The 19,369-nt window shown below is 54.2% G+C and overlaps 1 protein-coding gene across 4 annotated transcripts in view; it reads left to right on the top strand.

The window, feature by feature from the left end:
- The window catches only part of TSPAN18 (tetraspanin 18), a 185,183-nt gene that overhangs the window by 116,608 nt on the left and 49,206 nt on the right, over positions 1–19,369 (top strand). For 3 of the 4 annotated variants that reach the window (XM_042904300.1, XM_042904302.1, XM_042904301.1), the window contains exon 3: positions 10,189–10,326. The exons of the other annotated variant lie outside the window; for it this stretch is intronic. The gene's annotated coding sequence lies outside the window, so the exon portion shown is untranslated. The remainder of the gene's footprint in view (positions 1–10,188; positions 10,327–19,369) is intronic. 4 annotated transcript variants of the gene reach the window in all.

A 19,369-nucleotide genomic window follows, 5' to 3' on the forward strand; every position in this document is an offset into this window, starting at 1 on the left:
GCCTGGCTGAGCTGCAAAGCCTGGGACATAATGGGACTTGGGGGTGGTGGGGGACGCGGGATGAGCCAGCGGCAAGGAGAATCATTTGAGAGGGAGAGAGCCTCCAGGCTGGGGATGTAGGAGAGAGTCCTGATGGCACGAGGCAAGCATCACTCACCTTTTGCAGTGGCGTTTGGGTGCTTTTTGTTAGTGGGAAGCAACTGCTGGGGCCCAGTGGCCAAGCAGAACTGAGTTCCAATCCAGTGCAGCTGAGGAGGAGTTGCAAGTGACCTTGGAAAAATTATAATCTATCTGAGCCTCAGTTTCCTCATCTATAAAATGGGAGATAAGCCTCGTGGCTGGGCTGGTATTTGATGAGAGCAGGAGGGAAATTGGGTTGCACGGCATGTCGTAGGTTTTTGATATCGGATGGCAGTGGAAGTGGGGGGAGCAATGGTCATAGTCGAGGGGATGGTGTCACGGTGGCTCAGTGTCTCAGATTTGACTCCTGCTGGGCATTGAGTCTCGTGATGGCAGGACCCGTGTCTGTCTCCTTCATGAACTTCGCTTGTCTGCGGGCGGCTCCCTAGAAGCAGAGCCTGAGTGGCAGTGGTCGTGCATGTGAAGTGCTGAGGGAGGCTTCTCCCGAGACACCTGCGTGCCGGCGAGGAAGCAGGCCTGGGGTTCAAGTGCAGTCTCGCCAAAGCCGGATCCCAAGGGGCGCCCTGGAGTTGGCGGGTTTGTGCCCAACATTGTCTGTCAGGGCTGCGGGCCAGGCCTGGGGTGGGGATAGGGGTGTAGCCTCCCGGCGCGTCTGTGTAAGTGACTCCAAGCAGCCAGGAGCCAGCAGCTCTCCCAGAGGGGGTGGGGGTGGAGACTCGCAGCCAGTGCTGCAGGGTCAAGGGAGGGCTGCACCATCTAGGAAAGGGGTCTGGTGCAGCAGGGAGAGGCCCCGTAATCCCTTACTTTGGAATTAGGAAGAAAACACGCATCGGATGCCACACGGACAGCCGTTCTGTTGGGACCGGTGCACAGTAGGCCCTCAGCACCTGTGAAGCGGGTCGAGTCCGGCTTCCTGCTCTCACTGCCTCACCTGCATGGAGACCTTCCCAGGGTGGCGTCTCTCCTGCCTGGCCTGGCCCAGATGAGCTCCTTCCCTTGGACAGTCAGACTAGACGGTCGGGTGGTAGACTGCCTGATCCCTAATAACCCCTGTCCCCAGGGCTGAGAGAGGAGAAGCCCATTGTTCTCAGCTCCCTTCCTCCAGGAATGAGAAAAGCAGCCAAAGCCTTCAGTTGGGGGTCAGTCAAGGCCTGAGATTTCCCCAGAGGTGTTTGTCTCCGGATGAATGATTTATTCCCATTGTTATTTAGCAAGTGCTATATGGATACATGCCGCTGGTAAGAAATGACACATTTCAGGGGAGCTTAGAGTGCCCTAATGATGCTGGGCGGCTTTCCCCAGGGCTCCAAGGAATGACCACTGTTTGTCCAGAAAACTAATGTCAACTCCACAGCCATGTCTGTGTGTGGCTCAGGGGTGGTCAGAAAAGTCCCCCTTCAGGGCTGGGGCTGTTGCTAGGGCCCGGGGAGGGCGTCACGCCATCTCGGTGAGGACCAGATCGAGGGTCAGCCACTTCCCAGGGTCCCTGCCAATGGGATGGCACAGAGGACCGAAGAAACCGCCTGGCTGGGGGCTCCCCAGGATGTGGTTGGAGCTAAAATCGTAATACTAATAATAACTTCTCAGGGCTGGCTCGGCCCCAGACGCCGTGCTGGGCAATCTCCTTGTGTCTTCTCGATTCACTCTGGGAGTGACAACTGTCACTGTCCCCACTTTACAGATGAGGAAACTGCGGCTCAGAGATGTTCACACAAGGCGTCAAGGTCACGTAATGAGTGGCGTTCGAATTCAGCCTTCCCTGTCGAGAGCATGAGTTCGTGCACGTGTGTGAGTGAAGGGCCAGATCGTGGCAGGGGGAGCGGGCGAGGGAGGCCCACGGAACGTGGAAGGAAGCTTCTCTCCCCTGTTGCCTTCATCACAGGCCGCCCACGTGCCCGCCGGCAGAGGAGAGGCGGCACCCTGGTGGCCTCGGTGGGAAAACAGCTGCGTCCTGGCAGTGCGCCCCTCCCTGCGTCTACCTGGAGCGGGGAAGGCTGCCTGTCTTCCGTCTGGGCTAGTCCTGCATCCGGTGCCACCCAGAGGTTGGTGGCTAGACCTCTGTGCCTGTGCCTTTGCCTTGTGGCTGAGCAGGGACCTTTATGTAAATCCCGGGCAAGAGAAATAGATGATCCCACACTCCCTGGAAACCTTTTCATCAGCTTCCCAGGAGGGGCCTTCAGACTCCCAATACCAAGGCTTGAACTTCAGACAGAGGAGGAAAACCCGGGACTTGGATGGTCCCCATTGCCCCCTCCATGAATTTCCGTCAGCTCCCTGTTGGCCCAGGCTTCTGTCGCGGCACCTGGGTGCACGGAGCCCCATGCAGGGCTCGAACTCATGAACGGTGAGACTATGACCTGAGCCAAAGTCGGATGCTTAACCGACTGAGCCACCCAGGCACCCCTAGAATAGCCCCATTTTATGATTAAGAACTGAGGTCTCAAAGAAGTGAAGGCATTAGCCCAAAGTCACGCAGCTTAGTCAGAGACAGGATTCTGTCACCAGTGTTCAGACTCCAGAACCCAGTATCCGTTTCTTGAGTGATTGAGTGAATGACCCACGCGATTTAATATTTTGGTAACTGAAAGAGTCGATGCACACTCAGAAGTAGCCACATCAGCCCCACTTGTGCCACCATGTACACAACACGCCCACACACGCACACACACACGCACACCTCCCTTGTCTCTTCCTCCAACGTGCGCCATCCATGGTCAAGGCTATCACCATCCCCCCTTATGCTCATCTCCCAAATGGACCACACGCTAGTCCTGCATCGAGGGTCCTTACATAGTCTTTTTGCTTAGCGAGACATGCCGTTACTGTGTCCCAAGAGATCAACCGTTCCTAAATGCAGCTGGGTTTAGGGAGGACATTTGTCAAGGCAAGTAGGAGACCAGGATGGTGTAGAAATGAACAGTGAAGGCTGTGGAGTCTGTGGAGATACGCAGGCTTACAAAATGTTCTAGGACATCTCAGCTTAGTGGACACAGATACCTCTAAAATCTAGCAAGACATTCATTCATTCTTCATCAGACATTTAGGTGCTATGCTATGCTAACGCCCTAAGAAATGAAGGAGGAATTTGGGTCTTTAGTGATCTTCTGGGTCCTAAAACACCAGAGGAGGAAGTGGACCTTGCTGCATAGGTAATGGGGAGCTATAGAAGGCTGTTGAGTGGGAGAGTGGCCTGGTCTGAGCTCCACCCCTGAAGATCTGTCTCCCTCCCTCCCCAGGGGAGGATGGAATGGGGTGGGGGCAGCAGGGAGACCTTGTGGAGGCTATGGCTGCAGGCCAGATGAGAGAACCAAGGATTGGATTAAGGAAGTGAAGTCCCTCGAGGTAGCAGGTAGTGGGAAGGGGCCAATGTGAGGAGCTGTGTCTAGGTAGCTTGGACTGACCTGTTGGGGTAGGGGAGGGAGAGAGAGTGGAATCCCAAAATCTGAATGTTTGGGGGACCCTGTGATTGGGAAGATTTGTGGAGGGCCCCATTTCTGGGTAAATGATAACAATAATGGGTGTTACCAAAGCCTTCCTCTGGCAGGTGCTGTGCTAAGTGCTGTATGCCTGTATCACATTCAGTACTCAAACCCCGAGGTAATTACTGTTACCCTCTCCACCTTACATGTAGGGAAACTGAGGCACAGTTAATGTGACCGGGGTCACACAGCCGGTAGCTAACTTGTCGAACTAAGATTCAACTCTAGGCAGCTGCCTGCAGAGCCCCTACCTCCCAGGTTATCCCCAGGTAACCCCCGCCCCAGCTGCAGGCCTGCAGGAGGCCATCGTCATTTCTGGAAAGGATGCACATTTCCATGCTGGGGGCGCGGAGAGGAAAGGACCAGGACGATTTAGGGTTCCCATTAAAATGAACGTGATTGCCGCAACCTGCCTCAGCTCCCTGTTCCGTGGACATCAGCCCGGGAGATTAATGTGAGGGCAGGGGAGGCAGAGAAGGGAGGGAAGGAAGGAAGAAAAATTGCTGCCCGTTATACCTGTCCTTTGGCAAGGCCAGGTAATTAGCAAACCCTCAGCAATAAAATATTTCGTTTCGGTGTAATTGCAAAGTAATTATGTGGTATGGGTTGTGTATTAATCGTGTTGATTAATAACACCCAGGTAGTAATTAAACATCTGCTTCATAATTGTGTGCGGGCCGAAGCTTAACACACACGCGCACACACACATGCACACACGCCCGAGCCACAGGCAAAGCTCCCTAGTTCTGGTTGTGCTCATTCGTGTGTGTGTGTGTGTGTGTGTGTGTGTGTGTCTGTGTGTGTGAGAAAGAGAGAGAGGCAGAGAGCCAGGCTAGGTTAAGAGACCCCTCCTGTCCCCACCATACAGTGGGGTCTTTGTGCCCCAGCCTCCCCTCGACATAGTGGGGAACTGCCATGGGCCTGAGGCTCTGTGGCCCCTCTCAAGACAGAACCCGAGGCCCCCAGTATGTGTCTGCTTCCCTGCTGAAGCTGGGTTGGCACAGGGGCTCGAGGGTTCTGTACATGTCAATACTCACGGTGCCTTAGCACTTACATTGCTATCAGTGTTAGCCTGGGTTTGAGGGTCCTTTACTCCAGCAGCCGGGAGAAAGTTCTTATGGTAGGAGCCCCCTGGGCTGAGGCCATGGTAACACCCAGCACACCTGAAAGGTCTGGATTTAATGATCTGATCCCAGAGACTGCAGGGACCAGAGCAGGATGCTGACCGGGGTACCAGGAGCCCTGATTCTAACTTGGCTCCTACCCCACTTGCTGCGTGATCTTGGACAAGTCACTTCTCCTCTGTCCCTTGGATTCCAGGTCTGTAAAACAAAGAAAACTGAGCTCAGAGGCCTCCAAGGGCCTTTTCAGTTCTTCTGTACTTAGATTCTAATTTGGTTTGTACTAATTAGGAATCGGAGATGATTTAAATTCAATACATATGATCCTTAGTGAGTAAACAATTTGAAATAATTCCTTCCTTTATGACTTCTCAAAGACTCACTCATGAGCAATGAGAACCCAAGCTAAAATCAATAGCTTTTATTTTCCAGAGAGAGAAATTGCCGCTTCCTTGAGCTGCTGGGCATTGCAATTCATTCTTGTATTTTAAAATTTTATGTTTATGTTTATGGACTGCCATTAGGTAATATGGATTCGTCCTGAAGGTTGATTTTTTTCATTAACTTAACTCATTTCACTTATTAGTTCACGTTTATAGCTTGGGTTTAATAAGCGCACGGTGCAGAAGTCATAAAGTGGCCCTTTTCTTTAGCAATATTTTAAAATCAAGACTCTTCTCTGAGTCACCCAGGTTTATTTGCTCATAACTTGCTTCTCCTGTGATTCAAGGCCCAGTTCTGTCGAGTCTAGCCAACCATTGGACTTTGAGCTTCAGTGTCCTTACGGGGGAAAGGCACCACTAATTAACAAAAGCAACAAATGCTTAAGTTTTAGAAAGCATGCGTCCAACCATCACTTTCTGTGCCTAAAGCGCTTCTCATGTTATCAAGTTGAATCCTACATCTCTGTGAAGTGGCTCGATGTTTTTTACTTTATAGAGAAGGAAACAGGCCCCGAGAGGTTAAATGACCTGCCTGAGGCCACAAGTTGGTGGCAGTGGTAGAGCTGGGAGACAAACCCTACGGGTGGAGATCCGCCTTTCCTCCCACACCTGTCTCCCTGGCCTGTCAGCTTCGGGGCCCCCAACCCCACCTCCCTCATACCTTTACCCTCCCACCACGTCTACCAGTCTCTGCCCATCGTCCATCCATCGCCTCACCATCTGTTTCCACTGCCTGGGCCCCTTCCTGCTTTTCAACTACCCGAAGCACACCTCTGCTCTATGACCATCAGTGGCTCCCCATTGCCTGTGGACAAATTTCACCTTCTTTGGCCTGGCGTTCAAAGACCTTACCCGTGGAGCCCCTGCCTTCCCTTCCCGCTTCATTTCCCACTCTGCCCCAACAGGAAGCCTTGGCTCATGATCCTGAATACCCAGCCCACACTTGGGTACCCCCCATGCCTTTGCTCACCCTGACCCCTTTGCCCACAGCACCCTTCTGTCATCTTATATTTAAATCTGCCCCCTCCTCCAGGAAGCCTTCCCTGGGGCCCACGTAGGGAGGGACCTCTCCTGCCTCTGAACTCAGAGCTATGTGATGAGCCCTCCTTGTCACCTTGAACCATGAAGACAAGGACATTGACTTCTCTTCCCGATAACCGTGAGCCTCTTTGAAGGCGTAGTCTGTGCCTCAGTCATCTCTGGCACCCCTGGAGTCCCAGGTACACGGCAGGTGTTCACTAATGCTCACCAAATGAGTGAATGCTCATGTTGCTTGTGGCCTCAGGAAAGAGAATCCTTGCGTCTTCTCTGTGACTTCCGGGGCCAGCCCAGCGCGAACTTAGGGAAAGACTCTGCCCAGTTTCTATCACCTGTCGACAGCTCTGCCTCCCTTCCTTCCCGCAAGCTTCCTTCTGTCTTCCCAGATTTGTTCCATTCCTTCCAGGTCACCCATTTTCCTCTTCCCTTCCATCAAAATGTACCTGTACCTGTCCCGGCCCCGCGGCCCCGCGTGCTCAGCTGACTGCTGCGTGAATGGCCTTCTGGCTTCCGGCAAATGAAATCCGGATAGGCTGTTAATTGCAAATCGTGGCAAAGGAGGCTAGACCCCAGGGGGCTGTAGACCACTCCCTATCTGAGCTCCCAGATCCTCAGTTTTACATATGAGGAAACTGCGGCCCAGGAGAGGAAAGAAGGGGAGTTAACTGCGGCCCAGGAGAGGAAAGAAGGGGAGTTACATAAAGGCGTTGGCTAGATTCTCAGTCAAGCCTCCCTTAGGGACTCTCTATTACTTCCTGGGTTATCTTGGCCACTGGGGTTAGAACCACAACCCCATTGGTGGGCACAGCACTTTACAGTTTGCATGCACCTGCCCGTAGGTGGTCATCTCTGCAGCTCAGTGGAATTTCCCTGAGGCTCAGAGAGGCAGGTCACATGTCCCAATCACAAGGCCAGTGGCTAGTGACAGGGCCAGGGCTGGAAAACAGGGCTGACCTGCCGTCAGCTGGTGTGGTTGCCGGCTTCCCTACCTGCTGGTGGCAGCCCCTTGTGTATCCCGGGCTCCATCTGTAGGTCCTGTGCCCCCGGCCTGAGCAGGCAGCCTGAGCCAAGGGAGAGGCAGCCAAGGGCCGATGTACCACTCTCCGTGGCGGCAGGGGGTCGGCCTCTGGGCCTGTGGAAGCCAGGGGAAGAGATGCAGGTCAGGCCCAGCTCACAGCCTGGAGAGCAGGGCTTCCTGGGCTGCTGTGGGATGGCCTGGGCCTTCGAGTTACCCACTCCCCAGCCCCGATGGCCCCTCTGCCACGTCCCGCCCCTCTGGCATTTCTGGGCCTGGACTCAGGGCTGGAGCATCACTTAACAAAGACACACACAAGGACAGCGTGTGCACGTTCATACACGGAGCTTCCTTCCCCTCGCCCCAGCCACAATATTGCTCCCCCTCAGGTGCCACCGTGAGCTCGTCTGCATGGGTTCACGACACGCATGATCCTACATTTCTCTAGGTCACATTCCATTTTAAACGGTCTAGATGGCGGGTGGCGGCCCACGGCGATCAAGGATCCACCCTCCTTTGTAGCGGTCAGACTTGCAGCCCGGGTGCAGGGCAGGGATCTGCCACATGCCGTCAAAATGAGCTGCTCTGAAATTAGCTGTGGGTTCAAATCTAATCTGTGCTATTTAACAGTCATGTGTCTGCCAAGCTACTGAACCGCTCACCGGTGAAATGGTAAAATGCGAATGATAGCGCAGTTAGGATCAAATGGGGACATGCACAGGAAGCACTGACCCCAGGACTTTTCCGTCTCATCTCCCGTTCTGCCCTGACAGGCAGCGCTGGCTCAAGGCTCCCCACTTGGGTATCTCGACGCCCTTGCTCACCCCGCCCCACTGCCCACAGCACCCTGTTCTCAATTACACACACACACACACACACACACACACACACACACACACACACACCTGCCCCCTCCTCCAGGAAGGCTTCATGTGCCTGCTGGGGTCGTCCGTGCATTGTCGTCAGGACATTAGAGGAGCAGCCTTACTTTGGCAGCTCTGCCCGGAAGTTACTAGAGCCGGGCTTTCCAGCTCACCGTGAGAGATTGTAGGGACTGCCAATGGGCCCAACAGCCCGTTTCACAGATGGGGAAACCAAAGCCCCGCAAAGGGGAGCATGTGCCTGGGCGTAGCTAGTGTGGCATTGGAACCGGAGCCCAGGACCCCTGCCTGCAAGATTCAGGGCAGGGGGGTGGAGGGTCCACTGCAGCTGCGTCCTCCTGGGGTGAAGACCGCCCCCCCCACCCCGCCCCACCAGGGGTCTGCTCATTGGGTGGGTGGTCTGCTTCTTTCAACACGTTAGAGGGGGGTTGGGTTGGGGTGGAAATGAAACGTGGAAGCTGGGAGTCCCCCAGATGAGCCTCGTCCTCAAGTATGTGTGGTGAAGAGGCCCAGAGAGGCTGGGACACACCCATCATCCAGATGGGGGCCGAAGCAGGGCCCGCAGGCGCCACGTGAGTCCGCGAGCAAGGCCTCGCTGCGCCTCATGCTGCTAAAACAGTCTCCGTTGTTTCTTGAGGCCAGTTATTTGTTTCTTTACCGTACCCCTTTTGGAGAAAGCCGAGACCGCCCCCCCCTCCTGGGGAGTTCGCTCCCCCACCCCTGAACGCTCCCCAGTTCTCGCGAGAGCAGAGCGGGCTGCCACCGGGGGCGTTAGCACTCACCAGCTTGCAGAGCGCTAATGACATTTGCATTTTGCTCGCTGTCGAAATGTGGGCTGGGCGGTGGGGATCCCACGGGGGGGGGGGGGGGGGGGGGGAGGCACGCGGGGAGCTTGCAGCCCACCCGGAGAGGCAGATATGCGGGGCTGGGGCCCCGAGCTGCTCTGTGAGAGGCAGTGAAGAGGGAGGAAGGTGGGGACAGAAGGAATGAATGAGCGGGTGGAACTGAAGAGTTTTGTCTGAAGACTCGCCAGGGACACAGAGCAAGCCCCAGTCCGGTGCTCCACCTTGCCGTGCAGCCCCTGACGATATTCTCCTCTGCATCACATCCCTGGCATTTGTTGAGCGAATGCTCTGCATGGCCTTCACAGACTTTAACTGCCTGCAATCCTCGGAGAGAGATGGTATTATTATCCCTGTTTTATAGGCGAGGAGACTGATGCTCTGAGTGGACACCTAACTTACCCAGGGTCCACTTCTGGAAAAAGATTGCCCCAGCATGTGGCCATGATCTACCTGCCTCCAAAGACCATGCTTCTGACCACTGTGGGCATTGACTCTTGCACGTTGTCGGGGTTTGAACACAGCCAGGAAACAATTCTCTGCCCTGGCCTGTGACCAGCATCCGCCTGACGGCATGTGGCCGATCCCTGCCCTGTACCCGGGCTGCAAGTCTGACCGCTACAAAGGAGGGTGGATCCTTGGGGAGAACACCCAGCGGCGAGTCAGGAGAGACGCAGGGTTTAGGCCCCACTCTGCCACCAACTTGCCATGTGACTCTGCACTAGTCCCCGCCCTTCTCTGGATGTCAGTCTCCTCATTGCTAAAATGAGGCCATTGGTCTGGCTGGATGGAGCATCCCAAGAATGCATTTTCACATGCGGAAGGATCTTGCCTCCGATGCGCTCACACTCTTGTGGAGTTCCCACCCACTCACTCCAGCATATACATTTATGTTTTACATCAAAGCAAACCGCGAAACATTTGTCGAGCTTCCCCGCTCTGCAAAGGGCACGGTGCTAGACACAGTGGGTGTGATGCTTATGTATTTTTATGCAGGGCATACACACACAGGCATATGCATATCTTTGTGTCTCAGTCTCGCTTCCAGGCAAGTTCAGCTGGGACCTCTATCCTGATGCATGACCCCACGTTCCTGCTGTCTTTGCCCCATCCCACAGCCCCCTTGGGATCCAGAGAGCATCTCAAACAAAAAGACACGTACGGCAGTGGGAGCTGATGAGATCTCCCCGGACCAGGCAGTTATGGCTGATGTGCTTGTCTCTGACAGGTGGGCATCTCCTGGACAGCCCGAGCTTGCAGTGGCCGGGGCTTCTGACACCGTCATCAGAGCAACTTGAAACCCTTGACTTTGGCGTCTAGACACGGGCCCAATACTTTTCCAGGCCTCCCAACGCCTGCCACCCAGGTAAGGGAGTTCAGGCTTGCTCAGCACCGGGTTCTATGCTGCACCTGTTGTCGTCGCTAATAGAAACCATGAGCAGGGGCACCCGGTCATTCTTTATCACAGTGTCCTCTTTTATACCCTTCCAGAGCAGGAGAGCCCAGTGGCTCAGGCTCTAAGGTCCAGCAGACCTGGGTTCGAATTCTCACACCACCAATTACTGGCTGCGTGGACCTTGGGCAGGTGTCTCGTCAACCTTTCTGTGTCTCAGTTTCCCCATCGGTCAAACCAGGAAGGAAGAGCACCCACATTCTGGGTTTGTGAAGATGAAATATAGGAAAAGGGCTTAGAACAGGATGGGCACAGAGTAAGCTCCGAATTCAAGAGACGGTAACTGTTCCTAAGGGTACTCCTGTGCTCATGACGATCCCTAATGAGTTCGTTATCGTCTGTCTCCTGCCAGAAGGCGGAGTCCATGAGGGCAGGGTTTGTCTGCCTCATTCTTAATTGAATCCCCAGGTCCCAGCACTGTAAACTGCCCCCCACTTTTTTTCAAGTTTATTTATTTTTAAGAGAGAAATAGAGAGGCAGAGGCAGAGAGAGAATCCCAGGCAGGCTCCACACTGTCCACGTAGAGCCCAACGCGGGGCTCAAACTCATGAACCCTGAGATCATGACCTGAGCCAAAATCAAGAGTCAGACGCTTAACCGACTGAGCCACCCAGGCATCCCTGGCCTTCATTTGTTGAATGGATGAACGTATGAAGGTGTTTTGCCTGTTTTATACAGAACCCGCAGGACAAGTCCTTGAAGGTCCTTGCATTAGTCTGGATATGAGTTTGGTTGTGTGTGACAAAACCCCTAATGATAGTTCCTTCAATGAGAAAGAGGTTGATTTTCCTCTAAGTAAAATTGTTTTTTTTTTTTTTTCATTTTTTTAAATGCTTATTTATTTTTGAGAGAGAGAGGGACAGAGCATGAGCAGGGGATGGGTGGAGAGAGAGGGAGACACAGAAACCGAAGCAGGCTCCAGGCTCTGAGCTGTCAGCACAGAGCCCGAAGCAGTCTCGAACTCATGAACCGTGAGATCATGATCTGAGCTGAAGTCGGGTGCTCAACAACCTGAACCACCCAGGCGCCCCGTCTAAGTGAAATTCTGAGCTAAGAAGATTTTTCCACACAAAACTGTTAGAGGCCCAGCTTCCTCTGTCTTGTGGTTTCACCATTGCTGATCTGCGTGATCCACGATGGCCCATGACAGCCTCTTCAGCAAGAAGGAGGAAACCACAGAAGGAGAGGGTGCCACTTCCTTTAAGAGGGTGCCCACGTCGCTTCCATTCATGCCCCATCGGCCGGAGTGCAGTCATTCTACAGCACACCTTGCTGCAAGGGAGGCTGGGAATTACAGGCTTCATTCTGGGTGGCCATCTGCCCAATTGCCATTCTATTTCGAAGGAAGAAGGGCAACATGGATACTGGGGGACCCTCCACCTTGCCCGATAAGATGACCCACCCCTTTTTTTCACCCTCCCTCTCCGCTTCCTCCCTCTGGCAACCGGTGATCTTTTGAGCGTCCCCAGACTTTTGCCTTTTCCGGAACATCATAGAATCGGAACCATACTGTAGGTAGCCTTTCAGATTGGCTTCTCTCACTTAGCAATATGCATTTAAATTTCCTCCATGTCTTTTCATGACTTGATGGCTCATTTGTTTTTATTGCTGAATAACATTCCATTGAATGTACCCTAGTTTGTATACGCATTCACTTACTGAGGGTTGTCCCGGTTGCTTCCGATTTTAGGCAATTATGAACAAAGGTGCTATACATTCATATGCAGGTTTTTGTATGGGCCTAAGCTGTACCCAGTTGGGTAAACACCTAGGAGCATGTTGGCTGAGCTGTATGGTTGAGAACATATTTGGCTTTTTAAAAGACCACCAAACTGCCTTCCAAAGTGGCTGCAGCATTTCACATTCCCATTCCCACCACCAACGAATGAGAGTTCCCGTCGCCCCACATTCTTGCCGGCAATTGGTGCTGTCGGTTTTGTGGATTTTAGCCCTTCTGGTGGGTGGGTAGTGGTATGATCCCCGTTTTAGAGGAGAGGATTATAAAACTTAGAGGGGCAGCTTGCCCAAGGTGGTGCAGCAGGTAAGAGAGCCAGGAACATGCTGGCCCAATACTCTCTGGCCACACCCCGCAGCCTCGGCCCAGGGCAGGTCTCCCTGAGACTGTGGACCAAAGCCCCGGGGTGACTCTTCCTGCTCCAAGATCAGGGGTGGCTGCATCCCAGGACCCTCATTCATCGTGTAGGGTCTGTCTCCCCTACAAGAACCCAAGGTCAGCAAGGCAGAACAACGAGGAGAGGGGACAAAGCGAGTGGATCTGGGCCAACGTTAGATCAGCCAAAACATAGCCCAAGGGGGAGTCAGGGGGCTGGAGAGGCTGGGGTGCAGGCGGCCTGTGACCAGTGCTTGAGTCTGAGGGCCCCTGGGCTCAACTGGGGAAGGTGGGAGATGCTGCCCAGGTCAGCAAGAACCAGTGATGGGCCAGAAATGATGGTTGGCTGCAGGGGAGACCAGGGCAAAGGCTGAACCGAGGTCAGATGCCACATCAGTTGGGAGCCAGTCCTCAACTCCAAACCTAATTAGGCGAGACAAAGCGATTTATTAGCTTTTTATTGGTTTCCAATATATTGACAGTTTGGGGCGTGTTTATTGGTGTCCAAGGCAGAGCCGAATCCAAGGTTCAAATGATGCCTATGTCTGTGCCTTCTGCTTTCCTCCTTGTGAGTTTCCATCCCTGGCACCCGGGCCCGGTGGGGTGGCAGGGCAGTGATGAACAGACAGCTCAGGACTGACATCCCACTCATTTCTAAGCCCGTGGAAGGAGAGCTTCTTTTTCCCAGGATGTCCAGCCGAAGTTCCAGAGTTGAAGCTTATTGGCTGGTCTCAGGTCACGTGCCCGTCTCTGACCAATTACTGAAACCGGGGTGGGGGCGGGTGGGAAGAGAGAATGTGCTGATTGGCCAGACTAGGTCAGAGTCGATGGCCGGTGGGGCAGCATGTGTTATCAGTGGGGGGGAGGAGGGGGCGGGGGGCGTTGGCCTGAAATTGGGAGAGGGCTGGAACCCCAAAGGGAAAACCCGGGTGCTATTTTCAGAAGGAGGAAGGAATGCTAGGGAGACAAAACAACAGGTGAGCCTGTTGATGCCATGGCAGCGCCTGGGGGACACGGAGGAAACGGGAATGCTGATTTGTCCCAAACGGTCCCTTCTGTAGTTTACAGGAGGAGGGTGGCCTTGCTCTGACAGGTGCACCTGGGTTTCTGTGGATCTGGTATCTGAAAGCCTGATTTATGCACCTGCAGTCCCACACTCACACGCATTCACATACACAGTGTACCTCCAGGTGATGCTTCGCGTTCCAGAAGGATTGGCCCCGAATGTCTCTCCCATATGGAGTTGCTGTGCACTGGAGAAGCCACCCCACTCTCAGCCACCCCATATCCTGCTGCCTTGGGTTCCCCTCTACTTGCTGGGAGGACCTTTTCCTTCCTCCCCCGACTCCCTCGTGGCTGGGGAAAGTTTCTTGAGCCACTTTAGGGTTTATTTGCCCCAAATGGGCTCCCAGAAGCCCTGGGCCTATGAAGACCCCCTTCTCAGAACAACTGCAGCCCAACCCTCCCCTCAGATGCACTGAGGCGTCTCAGCGGGGAGGCAGGGCTGACTGAGCAAGGACCCCATCTCTGTGGAACCCAGGGGCCTCCGTGGGGTTCCAGGGAACATGGGAGCAGGCCGGCCTCTCGGCTTTCCCTGACGTCCACCGTGGCAGCTCTGTTATGCATTTAGGGTGCGGTGTATGATCTCATTTGAAAGAAGATTGTTCTGTAGGAAAAAGATTGAAAACCGCAGCATATGATGCCGCCTCCCAGACAGCTGTGGCCAAGTGCTTTTTACGTTCTGTCCTTTGCTTGATTTTGGTCAACCACAAACCTCCTTGCCCTTCACCAGTGTGTGTGTGTGTGTGTCTGTCTGTCTGTCTCTCTCTCTCTTCTCCGTCTCTCTTGCCTGTGGATTCTGCAGCTCTGACTCACCACGTAGACCAGCTCAGTGTTCAGCACTATCCTGCCTTATATGGTGTGCTCAGTGCTGCTGGGTCAATGAGTGTTAATTCATTTCTTCAGCCAGTGACTATTGTGTTCTCATCATGTGCCGGACGCTGCTTTACTTGCCAGGGATAGAGAGTGAGCAAAGCTGAAAGGTCCCCACCCTCTCCTCTGGGAGAGCCCCTGAGGGCAGGACCCTTCCTCTGGGTGTCTTCCCCCCCCGCCCCTCCCCCCCCACACACACTGCTTGTCCAGTGTTTCGTTCAGTGCTGAGCCATAGTTGAACTTGGTCTACGAGTTGATTATTTTCCACACTATTTTTCAAAGCCCCCACTGATGCTGCAGAGATTCTAGAATGGCTTGGTCCTCACCCGGTAGGACTTACAAGACACAGCTTGCCATAGGTCCTGGAGAGGGACGGGGGCGACGGTTAGAGATCTGTGTGCAGACCCAGTGGGGGGAGGTGCACAAGTAACCGGAAGGAATTGGCCAGCCTTCGCTCCGGTTGTACCTTGCTCATTCAGCCTCTCAAGGGGCTCCCGGCCAGTCATAAGGAGATAGACATGAGAGCAAAGACATACAAGGTAGGGAATAAGAGAGTCCAGAGCAGAACTATAAAGGCTTGTAGGTTCCAAGGCCAGATCCAGAGGTCACTTCCGGGTGGGGACGGTGGTGAGGAGTCAGGGAATGCAAAGCATTCCAGCTGGGCTTCGAAAATTGGGGTACCGGACAGGCAAGGATGCCAGGAAGGAGCAAACAGAGCGAAAGCCTGGAGGTGGGAGCCTAGGGCTTGGAAGACTGTGCCAGGCAGGAAACAGGATGGATGCAGACAGCTTCTTCCCTGCTGGCCTCCAGGCTTGGCTGCGTGCAGGTATGTGGCCATCCTACAGCCCGGGTTTGGAGTCAAGTGGCTCTTCCATTTTCCTTTGTTCCCCTCCATCCTCAGGAAGGGGAGTTGCGGAGGGACCGTTCAGAAGAAGGGACCCAAAGTAATGAATCCCCCCAACTCCAAGGTTCTTAATGGAACTGGGCAGAAACCGTGTTCACCTGTAACTTCTCAAGGCACGACAGAGCCTGGGCTGGAAGTCAGAAGACTTCGGTTCTTGTCCCAGCCCTGCCACGGATGTCCTCAGCTTCCCTGTCCTGTACTTTGTCACTTGTGAAATGGGAGGGGGGGCGCTCCCAGCCTTAGACCTTTAATTCTAAGTCAGACCTCGGTGCAGATCCCAGCTCTGCCAGTAGTATGGCCTTGGCCCTCTGAGCCTTGGTTTTCTCATCTGTAAATTGGGGATAATGACACTACGCATCTCAGAGGACTGATGTGGAGATTCCATGAGGTCACTAAAGGAGATAAAGCGCTCACCAGCTTGTCCACCAGAGGGTCAGTACTGAGTGATAGCACTCATGCTGTGGGTGTTCTTATTATTTAGATTTTCAGTTTTATGACTCTGGGAGGAATCCTCAGTAGAGTCTTTGCTATGTAGGTGCCTTTGGGCAGCTTAGGTCCATGCCCCCCAGATACGGTGATCAGGACAAGTCACACCCCTCCCGTGGGGGGGAGCTGCCTTCCTCAAAATTACATTTATTCACTCAAATATTTGCTGAACACCTGCTGTGTGCCTGGGCCTCTGAGAGCTGAACGGGACACCCAAGCTCCCTGCTCTCAGCAGCTCAGGCTGCCGCAAAGCGCGCTTTGTACCTTCAGCTGGCCCCGCCGACACCGTTGGCCAAGGGACCTCACGCCGAGCATGGTGAGCTCAGCTCTGCAGGCTGGAACCCTGGGAGAGATCCCACCTGTCTCCCAGGCTCCCGGATCTTTCCTACCCTCTCCCTTTCCATCTTGGGGCAAAGGCTTGGGTGAAATGCCAGAGAACCCAGTGCAGTTAACGGGCCTGGTACCATACCTGGACCGGAGAGACCGCTTGGATTGCCAAGCCCTGGTTCAGCGTTATGCAAACTAAGTGCTTTGGAGAAGAAGAATGGCTTGCCACCGGGCACGGATTGCAGGGTTGTGTTTCATTCATTCCCCTGTTGATGTCTGTTTGGATCTCCAACTGCAAGAGCTTTTGGAAATTTGCAGAGGAAGCAGAGCGGATTGGAAGGCCCTGAGGGGTCCAATCTGCCCTGTGCTCACCTGGTCCTTTCTGGGTGGTCGTGGGCCTCTCGCCCACGTGGGTCCTCGGTTGCCAGGATCCGGCAGAGAGCCGGGCACGCAGCGCCTTCAGTCAGTGGCTGGTGAGTGGATGGACAGATGGACAGGCGGCAGTGGGCTCCCCGTAATACATGCTTTCTTAGCCTCGGTCCAAGTTTCCAAGGTGGTTGGAGACACCAGGCTCTGGCTTTGTTTTTGATTTTGGTTCCTGGGCAGTCGCAGTGGTTTTCAAGTCACAGAGCGGACTCAGAACAAACGGTTTTTGAGCTTGTCAATCTCTCAGTTGCAGTTTCAGGAGGCAGCACGGCGCGCACACCCTGATCTAGGGTGGAACTTGCTTCCTGACACTCGAGAGTTTAGAGCCCTGCTCCAGGGCTGGGTGACCTCGGGCATGTTACTTAGTCTCTCGCAAATTCAGTGTCCTCATCTAGAAAATGATAGCAATAATAGCATCCAACACAGAGGGCTGTGATGAGCTTAGATTAAATAATGGGGATAAAAACACAGAGCCGAGCTCTGGGCACATGGTAAATGTACCAGAACGATGATGGTGATGTGTTTAATGACCCCTTAGGCTATATGTTGCATAGACTTCTCTCTTCCAAACCGATTTGTGCATACTGCTCTGCATTTTTCAGACATAAAATTATTTTTAAAAGTTATTGTTACAGAAGTAATACGTGGTCCTTAAAAATTCAAATGATCCAGGAGGATTTAAATTAAAAAGCAAATGCCTCATCCACCGCCAGCCAGTTCCTTCCCTTGCCTAATGTGCAGCTTCCCAAGTCTGGAACTCTCCTCCCTTTTTTTTTTCTCCCCAGGAGCAGGGGACAAGTGTGCAGTCAGGTGAGGACAGCGATCAGGTGGCTGTTGTGTTGAATTGCCGTCCAGGCCAGAAGTCCAGGCCTCAGTGGTGCCACTGGAGCAGGGGATAGCCTGGCATCCTGGCTGCAGTTTGCTCTCTGTCTTGAGGGTCTCCAGCGTTCCGGGTCCTGGAGTCCTGGCAGGTGGCCTGGGGCAGGCCACCTTCAGGCCAGGCTTGGAGGGACAGACTCACCGACACTGTGTCTGGCCGCATGCAGGCCTGGCTCCCTCTTCTGTCAGGGAGCCCCAGGCTCAGTCCAGCCCGAGCTTCCGTGCTCCTGGCAAGACATTCGCTGATTCCTGTCCACCTCCTGAGAGTCTGCACGTCCGCATCTGTGCCCTCTGGTGCCACACTCCTTCCCTCCATCAGGAACAGCCCCGGGCCTAGCATGGGGCCTGGTGGATCACTGGCACTAAGTGGACCCACAGCAGGTTTGAATTTTAGCATCACTAGGGTGCCAGATGTGTCATCTGCCTTTACTTCTTTAGCTCTGACCATCTGCCACGGAGCCCCGCTACCTATTTGAAGGACATTCCATCCCAGGCATATTGGGGAGGGAGGATTCTTGCCCCCAGGGCATGTTACTTAGCCTCTGTTAAATTCAGTGTTGTCATTTAGAAAACGATAGCGCGAATAGCGTCCTGTAGGGGTCTTGGTGGCCCCTGTGTGGCCCAGAACACTTAGGGTAGGCTCCTTTGGCCAGCCTTGAGGTCCAGGGAGGGCAAGCGGGCCGTGGCCATTTCCACACCATCCTGGACCCAAGAGTGGAGTTTGGCTGCAACTCCAAGCAGTGAGTTTGGGTGCATAGCCTTCCAGCCTTGCCCAGGCTTCTCAGGGTGGCGCCGTGGAAGTCCTGCCACCTGGTGGGAGGGCTCTTCCAGCACTCGAGCCTGTCGTTCTCGGATCCCCCCACTTTCACTTCTTGCTGATATCCAGAGACGCTCAACAACCCTCTCCCCGGGCCTGCTGCCTCTGCCTGCCCCCCTGCCCAGGCTCACACGCCTCCACCTTCACAGGCTCCAGCCTATGCCCCGCCGAGAAGTTTCCAGGGTCCAGAGGGTAGACGGTCTTCCTAGCCCAGCAACCTCTGTGCCTGGCCTTGGAAGCCAGCAGCCCCCAAGACATGGGATCCAAAGGCTTGGCCGCCATCTTGGGAAAAGGGAGAGAGAGAGAGAGCTCCCACAGCAGAGCAAACAAATCAGGAAAACTTGTCTCAGTAAATTCTCCTGCCATCCACACTGGCTACCACAGATAGACCGGGACCTTTCGTGTATTTGGGTACCGAACGCCAACTCTAAACCAGATTGGTTCAGAGACTGGAAATGAAAGAAAAATCAGACAAGATCGATCTCAGAGGGCTCAGATGTGGTCCTCAGACAAGCAAGCTCAGCATTGCCCGGGGACTTGCTAGAATGCAGATCTCAGACGCCCTCCCCAGACCTAACGAATCAGAGATTTGCGGGTGAGATCCAGCAGTCTAGACTTTGACAGGCTCCCCCGGGGCTGGAGATGCAAGCTGAAGTTCAAGGCTCACTGAGCAACGGGCAGGTGGCAAGTGGTCCAGGGCCCTGTGATGCAGTGGCCCGTAGACAGGGTGACACAGCCCACGGTGACACAGTCCACGTAGATAGGGATTGTGAATGACTTACTTAGAGGTGGACAAAGAAATCTGTGTGTGACTTGGTGGACGGGAGTGGATTCCTGGCGGAGGGATCAGCACATGCAAAGTCCCTGAGGCATGATAGAACAGAAGCGTCCAGGACCTATAAGTGGTATTGCTGGGGCAGAGTGGGGGCGGAGCATGGGGGGGAGGGGAGGGCTCATCAATGGGCTTCTTGTGCTCTGACTTGGGTTTCCCCCAGGAGTGCTGGAGAGCCGTGAAAAGGTTTATGCAGGGGGGAGGGAAGACCTGCACCCTGGGAAGACGGGTGGTTGAGGTGAA

Source organism: Panthera leo, chromosome D1 (assembly GCF_018350215.1).
Source record: "Panthera leo isolate Ple1 chromosome D1, P.leo_Ple1_pat1.1, whole genome shotgun sequence".
Lineage (NCBI taxonomy): Eukaryota > Metazoa > Chordata > Mammalia > Carnivora > Felidae > Panthera > Panthera leo.